The following is a 15,859-nucleotide window of genomic DNA, read 5'->3' as shown; positions in this document are numbered from 1 at the left end:
CTAAAACAATGGGTGATCGTCTAGCTCAAGATGATCAAGCTCATATGGACTTTTCTCGACCTAAAATTGATGACATTCAGTCAAGCATCAATCATCCGGCTATTGAGGCCAATACTTTTGAAATTAAGCCGGGCACTATTCAGATGGTGCAGAATTCTGTTTCTTTCGGAGGGGCTGCGACGGAAGATCCCAACATGCATATCAGGAATTTTGTCGAGATCTGTAGTACTTTCAAATATAATGGTGTCACTGATGAGGCTATCAAGCTGAGGCTTTTCTCATTCTCTCTGAGGGACAAAGCTAAGGACTGGTTATTCTTTACCAGTTGGATCCATCACTACTTGGGAAGATCTTGCGCAAACGTTTCTGGTGAAGTTCTATCCAATGGCCAAAACTGCAGCTATGAGGAGTGCTCTTACTCAGTTTACACAGCAAAAAGGAGAATCTATGTGCCAAGCTTGGGAGCGCTACAAGGAGATGTTGAGAAAGTGTGCACATCATGGTATGCCTGACTGGATGGTGATCACTGGTTTATACAATGGTTTGGGGGTCCAACTTCGACCCATGCTCGATGCAGCTTGTGGAGGCGCCTTGTGGGCTAAAAGCTATACTGAGGCCTATAATCTCATTGAAACTATGGCTACAAACGAGTATCAAAACCCAACTCAAAGGATGATGCCTGGGAAAGTAGCAGGTATTATGGAAGTCGATGCAGCTACAGCTATTGCAGCGCAGCTCAAGGCGCTGTCTATGAAGGTCGATTCTTTAACCAACTATGGCGTAAATCAAATAGCTAGTGTTTGTGAGCTTTGTGCAGGCTCTCATACTACCTGGATCAGTGTTCTCTTGTTAATAAATCTGTTGTGTATGTGAACAATTTTCAGAGAATGCAGCAGCCTGTGCCCGCTACTTATCATCCTAATAACAGAAATAATCACAATTTCAGCTGGAGCAATAATTAGAATGCTGTTCAGCAACCATATCAGCAAGCTGCAAATAAACAGTTTAATCCACTTGGATTCCAGCAACCTCAGCAATTTGCTCAAAGGCAACCATATCCTCAACAAGGAGGTGCTGCTCCACCTTCTAGTGCTGATTTCGAGGATTAAAGCTGTTGTGCAAAAGTCAGGCTGTTTCTATCAAGACCTTGGAAAATCAAATTGGACAAATAGCCAATTCCTTGCTCAATCGTCAACCTGACACACTTCCCAGCGATACTGAAGTACCAGGCAGGATGGAAGCTAAAGAGCAAGTCAAGGCTGTCACCTTAAGGTCTGGAAAAGTTGTTGATGCTGAAAAAGCAAAAGATGTAGAAGTTGAAGTTGTAGATGAAGAAGGAATGCAAGAGGAGAAAGAGGCAGAATCAAGGAATACTACTGTTGAACACACTCTATATGAGGGTAATACAGGGGAGAAACGGCTCTATCCTCCACCACCTATTCCTAAGCGATTGCAAAAACAAAACCTGGACAAGCAATTTGGTAAGTTTCTGGAGGTGTTCAAGAAACTTCACATCAACATACCTTTCGCTGAGGCTCTTGAGCAAATGCCTAGTTATGCGAAATACATGAAAGGTATTCTTTCAAGGAAGGTGAAACTGGATGATCTTGATATCATTGCTCTAATGGAAGAGTGCATTACCGTGCTGCAACAAAAGTTATCTCCAAAGCTTAAGGATCCAGGTAGCTTCACCATTCCTTGCACCATTGGCAAGATGTCATTTGACAAGTGCCTTTGCGATTTGGGAGCAAACATCAATCTGATGCTGTTTTGAAATATGTTATGTACTTGATGATCACTTAAACAAAATATCTAAGTAGATTTTACTTAGTGAAATAATGTAGCACTCGACGGATAAGAATTATAGTCCCGACGGATAACTCATTATAGTCCCGACGGATGATTAACTTTTTATATATCGAGTGAGTAGCTTATGTAATAATAAGTTTGTAGCACAGTGAAGTATGCACCTTTGTATAGAATCTGTAGTAGCATATAAGTCATGTTGACTTTATCTAGATATGCAGAATAGGTTGATTAATTGTACATAAGTAATGTCTTGTAATTCTGTATAAGTAAAATGAAGTCAAGTGCCAAAATAGCTACCGACGAATGATTAACAAAACCTTCGACGGATGATCAAATGACTATCACCGGATGTTCAACATAGCAGTCGATGGATGATCAATTGAGTCATCGACGGATGATCTGAAAGTCGACGGATGATCATATCAAGAATTCAAACATCAGTTGAACAGTGAAAGCTGACACACAGCCGTCGAGTTGGATACAAACACATTGTGGAAGCCCATTAACTGGGTAATAGAGGACGAAAAGCAGCAAAGATTAAGACTGTTAGATTTTATATTTGTTCAGTCTTTTTGACTTTGTAATCTTGGTATTATATAAACCAAGAGAGTAGCAAATAGAAAAATAACTGAGAGAGCTGAGAAACAAAAAAACAGAGAAATCTTTGTAAGCATAATCTTTAGCATTTCCTGTATTCTTAGCAGTTCCATTTGTAAGCAGCTGTGGGCATTTCTACACACAGAGTCCTCTCGATATATTATATATATCTCTGGTGGAATTGTTTAAATCCACCAGAAAGTTTTTAAAGACTCTTGTTTTTAATTACTTATGTTTTGATTCATTTTAAGTTTACATTCCGCATTGTGCTAATCAAAACAAATATATCTATAATCGAGTTGAACATTTTTATTTCAAGAAAAAGGTTCAAGAATTCCATTCAACCCCCCTTCTGTAATTCTTGCTATATTGTTAAGGGACTAACAATTGGTATCAGAGCAAGCTCTTAATCTACAAAGAGTTTAAAGATCAAAACAATTCGGCAAGATGAACAAGAAAGATGTTGGAGTCAAGATTCCTTTTCTTAATAAAGATAATTACCATCATTGGAAGGTAAAGATGCATCTTCATATGCTTTCTCAAGATGAGGGCTATATGGACTGCATAGAAAGAGGCCCTCATGTTCCAATAAGAGCTGCAACAGGAAATGAGCCATCTGTTCCAAAGCCAAGGCATGAATGGTCTGATCCTGACATTGAACAAGTCAGGAAAGATAAAAAGGCCATGAACATTCTGTTCAATGGTGTTGATGCAGACATGTTTGATAACATCATCAACTGCAAGACTGCCAAGGAAGTTTGGGACACAATACAGATAATCTGTGATGGTACTGAGCAAGTAAGAGAAAATAAAATGCAGCTCCTGATTCAGCAATATGAGCATTTTCACAATAAAGAAAGTGAATCACTCACTAACATTTTTAGTAGATTCCAAAAACTACTAAATGCTCTGATGTTGCATGGAAGAGTCTATCAGACTAAAGACTCCAATCTGAAATTTCTCAGATCTCTTCCAAAGGAATGGAAACCAATGACAGTCTCATTGAGAAACTCACAGGATTATAAGGAGTTTACTTTAGAGAGACTGTATGGCATTCTGAAAACCTATGAGCTTGAGATAGAGCAGGATGAAAGAATGGAGAGAGGAAAGAAGAAAGAAGGATCCATTGTACTAGTTGCTGATCTGGAAAAGGAGAAGGAAGTGAAGTTGGAAGCTGTGGAATCAACTTCAAAGGTCTGTGAAAGCAAGGGTAAGGGGCTAGCTGCAGAAAATGAAGATTCATTGAGCCAAGATGACATGGAGGACATTGATGAGCACCTAGTATTCCTTTCAAGAAGATTTGCCAAGCTCAAGTTCAAAAAGAACTTTGGATCAGCCAAGCCAAATAGAAACATGGTGGATAAGTCAAAATTCAAATGTTTCAAATGTGGCTTGGCAGGGCATTTTGCAAATGAGTGTAGAAAGTCAGATTCCAGTAAGAAAAGATTTGAGTCTGTACATTACAAGCAAAAATACTTTGATCTACTCAAACAAAAGGAAAGGGCTTTTATTACACAAGAGAATGACTGGGCAGCTGATGGTTTGGATGAAGATGAAGATGTCAGCTATGTCAATCTAGCCCTTATGGCAAAGTCTGATAAAACAGAGACAAGTTCCTCAAGCAATCAGGTAATCACTACAAACCTTGCACATTTATCTAAAGCTGAGTGTAATAATGCCATAAATAACATGTCTACAGAATTGTATCATTTGCGTGTTACACTTAAGTCCCTCACTAAAGAAAATGCTAAAATCAAAGAAAATAACTTATTTTTAAGTGAGAGGAATAATGTGCTTGAGTCTCAGTTTGTTGAGTTTGAGAAACAAAAAATTGAGTGTAGGATTGCCAAGGAGGAATTAACTGAGTCCTTGAAAAAGGAAAAAATTTTAAAGAAGCAGCTCGATCGTGAACACGAGGCGATTAAAGCATGGAAAACATCTAGAGATGTTCATGCTCAAATCACCAAGGTTCAAGTAATTGAGTCTTTTTGTGATGAAGCCTGGAAAAAGAATAAGGAGAAACTAGAACCAATTTTGGTAGATGGGTTGCTGACAGATGTAGACTCGACGGATGATGAGGACTATCCGTCGGATAACAAAAAGTGTTATCCGTCGAATGATAAAAATCCTCATCCGTCGGCTGTAAGCAAACCCATTAGCAAAGCCAAATTAACCAAGCTAAATGATAAGTATGGGTCTATTTCCAAGAACTTTGTTTCAGGAGAGTCAAGTCAAGCTAAGAAAGGGAAAAAGGCTAATGTTGGTCACATGACTGTCAAACAGTTAAGTGACAGACTTGAGAAATAGGTAAAAACAGAGACTAAAAAGAAAAACAATAGGAATGGTAAAGTAAGGATTAACAAACACAATAACTACACACCTGATAAATATGCTCCTAGAAAGATCTGTGTCAAGTGTGGTAGTATAAATCATTTGTCTGTTAATTGCAAATCTGCCATGCCTACTCCCATGTCTGTTCAGTCTCAATTTCCTAACATGAATGCCATGTCTCTCATGCCTGTTAATGCTATGCCTACACAGAATATGAATGCACAATTTGCTAATATGCCATTTGCACCTAATCCATATTATACTGCATACAATATGCCTCAAATGCCATTTAGCATGCCTTACTGGAATAACATGTTTACACCAAGCATGCCATTTCCTGTTAGCCATAACATGCATGATAATTCTGTTGCATCTAGTGGTTTCAAAGGCCTAACCCAAATGACTAAGGAAGAATCTGAAATTCCTAAGTCAAATGAGTTAAGACCTAAGAAACAGAAGAAGAAAGCTAACAAGGCAGGACCCAAGGAAACTTGGGTACCAAAATCAACTTGATTTGATTTTGATGTGTGCAGGGAAACAAAAGGAATCTTTGGTACTTGGATAGTGGTTGTTCAAGACACATGACTGGTGATTCTGCCCTGCTCTCAGAGTTTAAGGAAAGAGCTGGCCCAAGTATTACTTTTGGAGATGACAGCAAAGGATATACTGTGGGATATGGCTTGATTTCAAAGGACAATGTCATCATTGAAGAGGTTGCCTTAGTGGATGGTCTCAAACACAATCTGTTGAGTATCATCCAGCTTTGTGACAAAGGCAACTCAGTAACCTTCAACAAAGAAGCCTGTGTTGTGACTAATAATCAAAATAACAAAGTGGTTCTCACTGGTGTGAGAAGAGGAAATGTGTATCTAGCTGACTTCAACTCAACTAAAGCAGAATCTGTAACTTGTCTTCTCAGCAAAGCAAGTCAAGATGAAAGTTGGCTATGGCACAAGAAGCTATCCCATTTAAACTTCAAGACCATGAATGAGCTGGTAAAGAAAGAGCTAGTTAGAGGCATTCCTCTAGTAGAGTTTACAAAGGATGGACTGTGTGATGCCTGCCAAAAAGGGAAGCAGATCAAAGCATCATTCAACAAGAAACTTGATTCAGCAATTGAAGAGCCTCTGCAACTGCTTCACATGGATTTGTTTGGACCAGTCAATGTATTGTCAATTTCAAAGAAAAGATTTTGCCTAGTAATTGTAGATGATTTCTCAAAGTTCTCTTGGACATATTTCCTAAATTCTAAAGGTGAGGCTAGTGAAATCATCATCAATCACATAAGGCAAGTTAACAATCATCCTGATTTCAAAGTTAGAAGAATCAGGAGTGACAATAGAACTGAGTTCAAGAACTATGTCATAAGAGCATTTTGTGAGGAAAGTGGGATCTTGCATGAGTTTTCAGCAGCAAGGACTCTACAATGGAATGGAGTAGTGGAAAGAAAGAACAGATCTCTTATTGAAGTTGCAAGGACAATGCTTGAAGAATCAAAATTACCAACTTATTTCTGGGTTGAAGCTGTAAACACTGCATGCTACACTCAGAATATCTCTCTGGTTAATCAAGCAAGATGCATGACTCCTTATCAATTGTTCAAGAACAAGAAGCCAACTCTAAACTTTCTTCATGTCTTTGGCTGTAAATGCTATATTCTGAGAAATCAAACTGATCAAAATGGAAAGTTTGATGCTAAAGCAGATGAAGGAATTTTTGTTGGATATGCTGTTGGTGAAGCATATAGAGTCTACAATCTAAGAACCAATATTGTTGTGGAATCTATACATGTTGTGTTTGATGATAAAAAGATTGAAGGACTGAAAGATGGAGATTACCATGAGAGCCTCAAATTCGAATGTCGAGATGGTTAGTGATGAAAGTGATGATGAGAGTGATCAAGAAACAGTATCTAAGGATAATGCAGACAAATCTACCACCAATGAAGCACAAAACTCAACATCCGTCGAGTTACATAATGCTTCATCCGTCAGCAGGCAATCTGTGTTATCTGTCGGAAGACAACCTGCCTCATCTGTCGGTACTCAAAATTCACCATCCTTCGGGTTATCAAAAGGAGCAGGAAGTCAAGGCAGATCACCCATAGAAAGTACCCCTTTCTCAAATCAAAGATCCACAAATTCAGGGGGAGTTTCTAGCAATCAAAACTCAATCACACATCAAGACAACATTGAGGTCTCTTCATCTAGAGCTAATCTACCTCAACCAAGGAAATGGACAAAAGATCACCCCTTTGAACTGATTATTGGTGATGTTCCTTCTAGAGTTCAAACGAGGAGAGCAACCCAAGAAGAATGTCTATACAGTACCTTTCTGTCAAAGGAAGAACTAAAGAAGGTAGAAGAAGCCTTGTTAGATCCTGATTGGATTTTAGCTATGCAGGAGGAGCTAAACCAATTTGAAAGGAATAAAGTATGGAAGCTGGTACCCAAGCCTAAAGGAAAGAATCCAATAGACACCAAATGGGTATTCAGAAATAAGATGGATGAAAATGGCATAGTAGTAAGGAACAAAGCCAGATTGGTTGCTAAAGGCTATTGCCAACAAGAAGGAATCGATTTTGATGAAACATTTGCTCCTGTTGCAAGACTTGAAGCCATCAGAATCTTCTTAGCCTATGCAGCCCATGCCAATTTCAAGGTCTATCAAATGGATGTCAAAAATGCATTTCTGAATGGAGATTTGGAGGAAGAAGTGTATGTTAGTCAACCTCCTGGCTTTGAAGATCCAAATTTTCCAGAGTATGTCTATTATCTACTGAAAGCACTTTATGGACTGAAGCAAGCACCTAGAGCCTGGTATGACACTTTATCAAAGTTCCTTTTGGAAAATCACTTCACAAGAGGTACTGTAGATAAAACTTTGTTTTTCAGAAATGTTAATGGCTCTAGCATACTTGTTCAAATTTATGTAGATGATATTATCTTTGGCTCTATAGATGAGAAACTTTGTAAAAAGTTTGCCAAACTGATGCAAAGTAAGTATGAAATGAGTATGATGGGGGAACTAACTTACTTTCTTGGTTTACAAGTTAAGCAAGTTAGTGATGGAATATTCATTAGTCAAACTAAATATATTTTTGATCTTTTAAAGAAGTTTGATCTAATGAATTGCACATTTGCAAAAACTCCCATGGCCACTGCAACTAAGCTTGAACTAAACACTACTGAAAAGTCTGTGGACATTTCAAGCTATAGAGGCATGGTTGGCTCACTTCTGTACTTAACAGCTATTAGGCTAGATATAATATTTGCTACATGTTTATGTGCTAGATTTCAGGCTGATCCTAGAGAGTCTCACTTGATAGCTATTAAGAGAATTTTCAGATTTCTCAAAGGAACACCAAAACTTGGCATTTGGTATCCTAGAGATTCTAGTTTTGATCTAACTGGTTATTCAGATGCAGACTATGCAGGTTGCCGAATTGACAGAAAAAGCACAACAGGAACTTGTCAATTTCTAGAAAACAAGCTTGTGTCCTGGTTCAGTGAAAAGCAAAATTCAGTTTCTACTTCTACAGCTGAAGCTGAATATATTGCTGCTGGCAGTTGCTGTGCACAGATTTTATGGATGAAAAATCAATTGTTAGACTATGGTTTGCAAGTTGAGAGGATTCCTATTTTCTGTGATAACACAAGTGCAATTGCCATCACTGAAAATCCAGTGCAACATTCAAGGACAAAGCATATAGATATCAAGTACCATTTCTTAAGGGAACATGTAATGAATGGTACTGTAGAGTTACATTTTGTCCCAAGTGAGAAGCAACTTGCAGATATTTTTACCAAGCCACTGGATGAATCCACCTTTTCTAGGTTGGTAAGTGAGTTAGGTATGCTTAATTACTCTTAAATTTATCTGAGTTATTTTGCAAGTTAAAAAGTAGCCAGAAATTTAACTGATTTTCTAGTCTTGAATGAAATTTTGGCTAAGTCAAAATTTTCATCTCGACGGATGACCATTATCCATCGAGTTGAGTCATCCGTCGATCTACAATGTGCAAATAAAAATCAATTACTTTTCTGGAATCTTTTAAAACTCGACGGATAACAGTTTATCCTCATCCATCGAATTGTCTAAATCTTAACCGTTAATTCCCTGAACATTATCCATCGAGTATACTTACAGTTTGTAAGTATTACACGACGGATAATGAGTGGAATTTTTACAGTTTATTTTTATAAACGGCTAATTTTAGGCAATTTCTATTTGGTAATTTACTTCTCTTTATTATTTTAATCCGTTGTTTTTGAGCAAAGTATAAAAGCTTATTTCATTCTAATCATTTTCTTTTATCATTCTCAAATTCAACTGCGTTTATTTCATTCTCTCTCAAGCAAAAATCTTCTTTCTCTTCAAGCTTTCCTTCTCTAACAATGGCACCTGTAGTAAAGATTATGTCTCAGACTGGGTTCATTTACGAGAAGAACAACTTCACGGCTTTGGTCAACAAGGGTATTTAACAATCAGAAGACTATCACAAGATGATGGACTTCATAAAGAACTGCAAGTTAAGTTTTGCCATGCTTGAATCACCCACAATCTTTTGTGAAGTTGTAGAAGAGATGTGGACCTCTGCAATTTACAACTCTACTGACAAAACCATCATTCTGACCATCAAAGGTAATGAATTATGTATCAATAGTGATGTGATAAAAGCATGTTTCAAGATTCCTGATGATAATGTAACTTCACCACACACTGACACCGATTTGATCAATATGCTTAATTCCATATATTATGCACTTCCTACTAATAAGCTAAGTGATATTAGGAGATTAGGTCTTAGGAAGGAATGGAGTTTTATGTGTGATGTTGTAACTAAAGTTTTCTCTGGAAAAATCAGTAATTTTGATTCAGCGAACATTTCCATGCTTAACATGCTATACATGCTAGTTACAGACAAATTTTACAATTTCAGTGACCTTGTCATATATGAGCTAGGTTTTAAACTAGGTGAGTTAGCCAAAAGGGGAAAGAACATATATTATGCTAGATTTTTTATGCTATTGGCTAACCATCTTTGTCAAGAAATTGCACTTGAGAAGCCAAACAACAAATTAGCTTGTTGGGTTCAAGAGAGAAGAATCATTGCAGATTTGAACAGAGCCAACCACCATAGGGATGTGCCAATGTTCTATTTTCCTGTAATGCTGACACCTCAGGTAAGTGAGGTAAGTTCATCCATACCCTCAACTATTCCAATCTCCTCTATTTCTTTGACTTCAGGCATAGCTATGGTAACTGTGATAATGACCAAACAGTTGCCTACCAAAGCTGCCAAAATAACTGTTATTTCCAAATCCAAATCAAAGAAAACCCCCTCTGGTATCTCTCAAAAGGTACCAGTTGAAAAATCTACCAAAGCCAAAGAGGGGAGTGTGAAGGAGGGTCAGATAGGTGAGGGAAGGGGTGAACATCAAAGAAACCCTAAGGATAAGGTTGGAGAGATGAGTGAATCCCAGCCTAGCCACACTGCAGTTTCCCAACAAACTGCAGTGCTTAAAAAGGACAAAAGCTCACTTCTACCTGCATCCTCCCAAAAGGATGTGGCTATTGAACAAAGCTCTCATCCAAGAGCACAGGCCAAGAGGGTTAGGGACACAAGCTCACCCCAAACTTACACTAGCAAGAAGAAATCCAAAACAACTGGGGATGCACAGGGCACATACACAATGCAAACTGGTGCTAAAGATATAGTCCCTGCACCTTCTCAAATTCAGATTGATGTGGCTCCAATAAATGTGGAGTCACAACCAAAATCTCTTATAATAGAAGCCACTGAAACACCATACTCACCAACTAATTCACTGGAAGTGGATATGATAAACACTTCAATTCCTGATTCCCCTTCTTTAACTCTGTTGGGGAAGCCAAAATCTAGTGCAAGTGAGCATCATCTTTTAGATGATTTGTTGGCTCACTTGCCAATTCTTTCAGATACTATTGTGACATCTGTGCCTCAAATAACTTCAATCAACACAGAGTCAACAATAGTTTCTCTTCCCACCTCATTCATTTCTACTCTCTCGATGGATATTGCTCATCCGTCGAGTAGTGATTGTATCCCGACGGATAAGCTTAATAGCAGTTATCCGTCAGATAGCTTTACCACTCACCTAACATATATCACTTATCCGTCGAGTATCTCTGCACAACTTCAAACCTCAATTATTTCAAGTGCAGAAGATTTAGTGGTAATACAGTCACTCTTAGGACTGAGAGAGGAGAGTGCATTGAGTGAGAGGCTGGGTTGTTCCCAGGCAAAAGGAGAGGAAAAGAGTGAATCTCAGCAATCCATTTCTTCAGGATTGGTAAAAGTGAGTGAGAGGAGTCCCACCTTAGTAGGTGAAGGTCAGGGTGTGAGGGTGGGGAGCCAGGGTGAGACCCTGATGCAACAAAAGAGAGAATATGAGAGAAAGGCAGGTACAGGAGAAATAAGGATGGATCCAGCCATTGCTAGTGAGTCCATGATTATGGATGATGCTGAAAAGGAAAGACAATTTCAGCAACATCACAAAGCTGAAATTGATAACATTTCCTTGGATGCTGACACTTTTACTCATCCTGTGTCAGCCTATCAATTGTTGGCTGCTCAGGGCAATGTGGAGGCAGAGCAGACTTTGAATTTAGTGCACACCACAAAATCTCTTCAAAGAAATAAAGCTGCTGTCAATAGGATGCCTTCTCAAGCTGGAGAGCCATCTGAAGAATTTGGAGTAAATTCTAATGATGATGACTCTGGTTCTTTGGATGGAAGCATGAAGTTAGGGGGAGCTGAAGGCCCAAGTTCTGCTTTAAGTTTACCTGAATGGGCATGGGCAAAGGATTCTACACCAGGGCAATTTGAGGTGTCTTTGGTCAAACAAGTAATGGCTATTCAACAGGCCCTTCAGGAAACTTCAGATGCTGGTACCAAGGCTGTTCTTCAAGCTCACCTAGACTCTCTACATCTAATGAAGATCCAGCACTTCAGACAGAATCTCAGTGTAGATGAATTTAAAAGAGATATAGCTGACTTGAAGACCTATAACTCTGAGAAGCTGGATTCAGTAATGCCATATGGTACCATGCAAGATCTACTACTAAGATTGAGGAGAGAATCAGACTCTGAAAAGAAGCTAGCCAAGCTGGAAAATAGAGTTCAAATTATTGAAGATTCAGTTGCTATTCTTCTTCAAAATCAACAGACTCAGACAAATCTTCTCATGCAACTGGCTAAAGCACAAGGCCTAACGCCTCAACTTGATGATAACAAAAAGGGGGAGAAAGAATCAAGTAAGGGGAGAAAGGACCAACAGAGGGGGAGAAACTTCAAGTGCAAATCAGCAAAGTAATTATACCTTCAATTACTATCTCCAAGCCACCAGTTGCAGATGGTATAGATCTAATTGAAGCAGCAGCAGAAAATTTGAAAGTTGCTGAAAAAGGAAAGTTGAGTTTAATCAACTGGGAAAAGATTGATGAGGAAATTCAGAAAAAGTTTGAACTAGTCAGGGAGCCAGTTAAGTCAGTCATCCATCACTCTCATGTCAAGCCAATCACTGTGAATGAGATGAGCATGAACTATCTGGAGAAAGGACAATCTTCCTGCATCAAATCACAAAAGGCTGAAACAATTCTTAAAACAAGGGCAAATTATCCAAAGTCATCTTTGAAGAATCCCTTGGACACTGTGTATGAGACACCCAAGCCTGATGAAAAGAAGCTTCTGTCAAGATCCATTGTCTTCTATAAAGATCCAGTTGATTCAGCCTCAAAAAGAAGAATTGCCAAGATATTCAGAAATAGAAAGGAAATTTATGTGGTAGCTGGACATCCATAATTTGATCAAGCAAAGAAAGAAGAGAAAGCAAGATTAAAGAAGGAAAAGAGGCAAGCTGCTCTAGATGCAAAGAAATCTAAATAAAAGAAAGAGCAGATTGTCATCCTGGCCAAGCTACAGGCTGTAAACTCTTCTCAACAAATTCCCTCTCAACCATCTGAAGCTACTGAATCAAAGAAGAAGATTGAAGAACATAAGAAATCCCCAAGAAAGAAAGAATTGGCTAGAAGAACAAAAAGGAAACTGGATGTTGTTGACAAGGAATTGGAAGATCAATTTCCTAAGGAATCCACTCAAGCTAAAACTCAAGCATTAAAGCCCTCTGTGGTATTTGAAGACATAAGAATGGTGGACCTCTATAGGAACATACATGGAGAGCCTATTGTGCCAAAGGATGAGCCAATAGAGTGGGATAAATTACCAATTCCTGACTTCAACTTGCCAATCCTTACTAAGCCAAAAAGGACAAAATCAAGGGCAGTCAAGAAAGTGAAGCTGTCACCTCTCAAATCCAAGTTAGTAGTTAAAGCTAAACCCAAGGTCAACATGGGAGACTACTTGTACTTGTGTGACATCAAAGAATTCTCAGATCTAAACCTTTATCTGGAGGAACTGGATGAAGTAAGGGCAATTGATGCATACAGAAACCTACCTGAAAGGTTGGTGTTCAAGTACAGAGGAGGAAGGGAGATTCAGTGGCCTCTTCACAGGATACTTCAAGAAAGCCAAGCTGTGTTGATCAAAGTCTATTCATCCTTCAAGAAACACTTTGGGTTCAATGTAACTGCAAGAAGACTAGTATTGAAGAAGATTGAAGAGCTGAGGAGTGTTAGAGCTAAAGATGCACTCCCAAAGTGTTACGACCGGCATTTTATGTAATATTATTTGTGAATTTGGTATAATATTAAGTCAAATGAAAATATATTCAATGATTGTACGTTTGTGTAAGTGAAAATTTCTGCATTATAAATTTGCTTTGGGTAGTATATGATTTTTCAAAGCAAGAGTTTATTTAATTTCTTTATTTTTGATTTATAAGGAATATTCTAAGCTTTGGAAAAATCTTCTTTTAAAAGGCATTTTGATCACAAATTTTGAAAATGATTTTATAAAGTCTCTAAAAATACAAGTTATTTTATGGTATAAATTTTATAATTTTTGAACTTGTATTTTATTTTATAAAAATAAATCTTTACAAATTTTATTTGTTATAATTATCAAATTACATGAATAACCTTGCATGCAAACTCTCTTTCTATTTTCTCAAAGGGCAAATAAGACTTTTCCAACCCCACTAACTCATTTGATTATTACCAAATTACTACCTTAGCCTTGCATGCAAAATGGCCTAACTTTAGCCAAGGGACATTTTTGTAAGTTCTCACTTCCACTCATTACTTGTCAACCAAATAGCATAAAACAAACAAATCAAAGTGGAGAGAAGTCATTCATCATTTCACACTCCAACACACCACAAAAATTTCTCTCTTCCCCTCCCTCCCTTTTGCTCTCGGCCGAACCCCATTTCCCCCACTCCCTTCCATTTTTCATTCCATTTCTCATCTTCCCTAGTGTAATTCTTTCACCTACATTTATTTTATATACTTCCCAAGAGTTTTGTGATTTGGAAGATGAAGTTTCATGGTTGCATGTGTAGTTTTGTGTGATCTCCAAAGAGAAACTCTTGATTCTTGTGAATTCAAGAGCTCTCTATGAGATATATTATGTATATGTGCTAACTAAGTGTTTTATGGAGATATCATGCTTTAAATCCTTTGCATGCTACTGAAATCTCATTATAAATTTATGTTTAGCCATGCATGCTAGTTTTAAGACATTAAAATGATGATCAACCATGTTTTGCATGCTATTCTTTTCGAAATCATGTTGTTATCTATAAAATTCGAAATAGATGTGCTTAAATAGATTGTTTCCATGATGAATTTCTTATTAATACTTAAAAGGAGTTATATTTCATAATTATTAAGGATAAGTATTATGTGCAAGTCGATTTTGCAAGCATTTACAACTTTATGCCTAGCCGAAATCTTGTTATGTGCTTTCCATGAGTTGCATGTTATATATTTAGTTGCATGTTGTTGTTTTAGGCATGGATGATCTCACCCAATGTTATTTTGAGAATAAAGGAGTTAGTTCAGTAGATTACCATGTATAAGTCTTGGTTTAAGTATTGAGTTTTTGTTAGTTGAGTTGTCAAGTCAAAACCTTGGAAAAATGAGAGTTATAGTTTCTGCAGAAAAATCAGTTTAATACCCTGAGGTTTAGAGTGAGTTTTGACCATGTCATTGATGTGCACTTTGAGGCCCAAGCTACCAGAAGTTAGTATGGGGAGTATATAATAGGTTTTAGGAGTTGGTTGGAGGTTTGCATGTCATTTGGTTAGGTGCACAAGTAGAATAACAAAATCTGTCCAGCAGGGGACAGTTTTGTTGCAACTTAGAAATAGGGAGATTTGGCCATGTCATGGGTAGGCCCTCATTAGGCCCAATTGGGCCTTAGTTAGAGGGTATGTCAGAAAAGTTTTTCCAATCATAGTTCATAGGATATGAGCTAGAACCATGTGTCACAAGTTAATTCAAGTCAGGGCATTTTCTGCCCAGAAAAACAGGGGAACCTTGGACTTTTAGCTTAGGCCCAAGAAGGCCCAAGCCAGGCCTTTGAGCCACATCAAGCTTGTGAGATGCCCTTAGGTCAGGAGAGTCTTGTGTAAAAATTTTGAAGAAAAAATTGTAGTTTAAGAGTGTCTAATGCACTCAAGAAACCTTAGTTACCATTCTGAAATTTGCACCAGTGAGCACTTTCACTTATCACATAGTTTTAGAACACTTAGAAGTGAGTATTAGGTCAACCACCATAGTTGTAAGATAGTATAAGGTCAGTAGAGAAAAGGCACAAGTGAGGTTCAATAGGTTTGGATAATTTAGGAAAGGCACATTGAGTTAGGAAGCCCAAATTTGAAGACTTTGTTTAGTTAGCGACCAAGTGACTTAAGTGGTGAGTCGAGATCATCCAAGCCTAGTGTGGAATTATGGTGTATATGATGTTATTGGTATTAATATACGATATGTGATTATGTGGCTACGTGTGTACATTTGAATATATAATGGTGGATATGAATTAAGTGCGTATAGGCCTAAGTGCCATCCATGTTTAATTTCGGGTTGTAAATAGTTAAGATGGTAAGAATATATTATAATGAGGGATTATTATTATTTATGTAGGATCTCGAGACGAGGGAAAACTTGCCATAAAAGT

At 37.8% G+C, this 15,859-nt stretch overlaps 1 non-coding gene across 1 annotated transcript; it reads right to left on the bottom strand.

Moving 5' to 3' along the window:
- Window positions 1–399: 399 nt before the first annotated feature.
- On the bottom strand, window positions 400–506 carry LOC141694312 (small nucleolar RNA R71). Its single transcript, XR_012563631.1, has one exon. It is a non-coding gene; the product is annotated as a small nucleolar RNA R71 (small nucleolar RNA).
- Window positions 507–15,859: the final 15,353 nt, after the last annotated feature.

The sequence above is a fragment of the Apium graveolens genome, chromosome 10 (genome assembly GCF_009905375.1).
Source record: "Apium graveolens cultivar Ventura chromosome 10, ASM990537v1, whole genome shotgun sequence".
In the NCBI taxonomy this organism is placed as follows: Eukaryota; Viridiplantae; Streptophyta; class Magnoliopsida; order Apiales; family Apiaceae; genus Apium; species Apium graveolens.
Note: the sequence above shows the minus strand (reverse complement) of the source record. Positions and strands in the feature narration are given on the sequence as shown.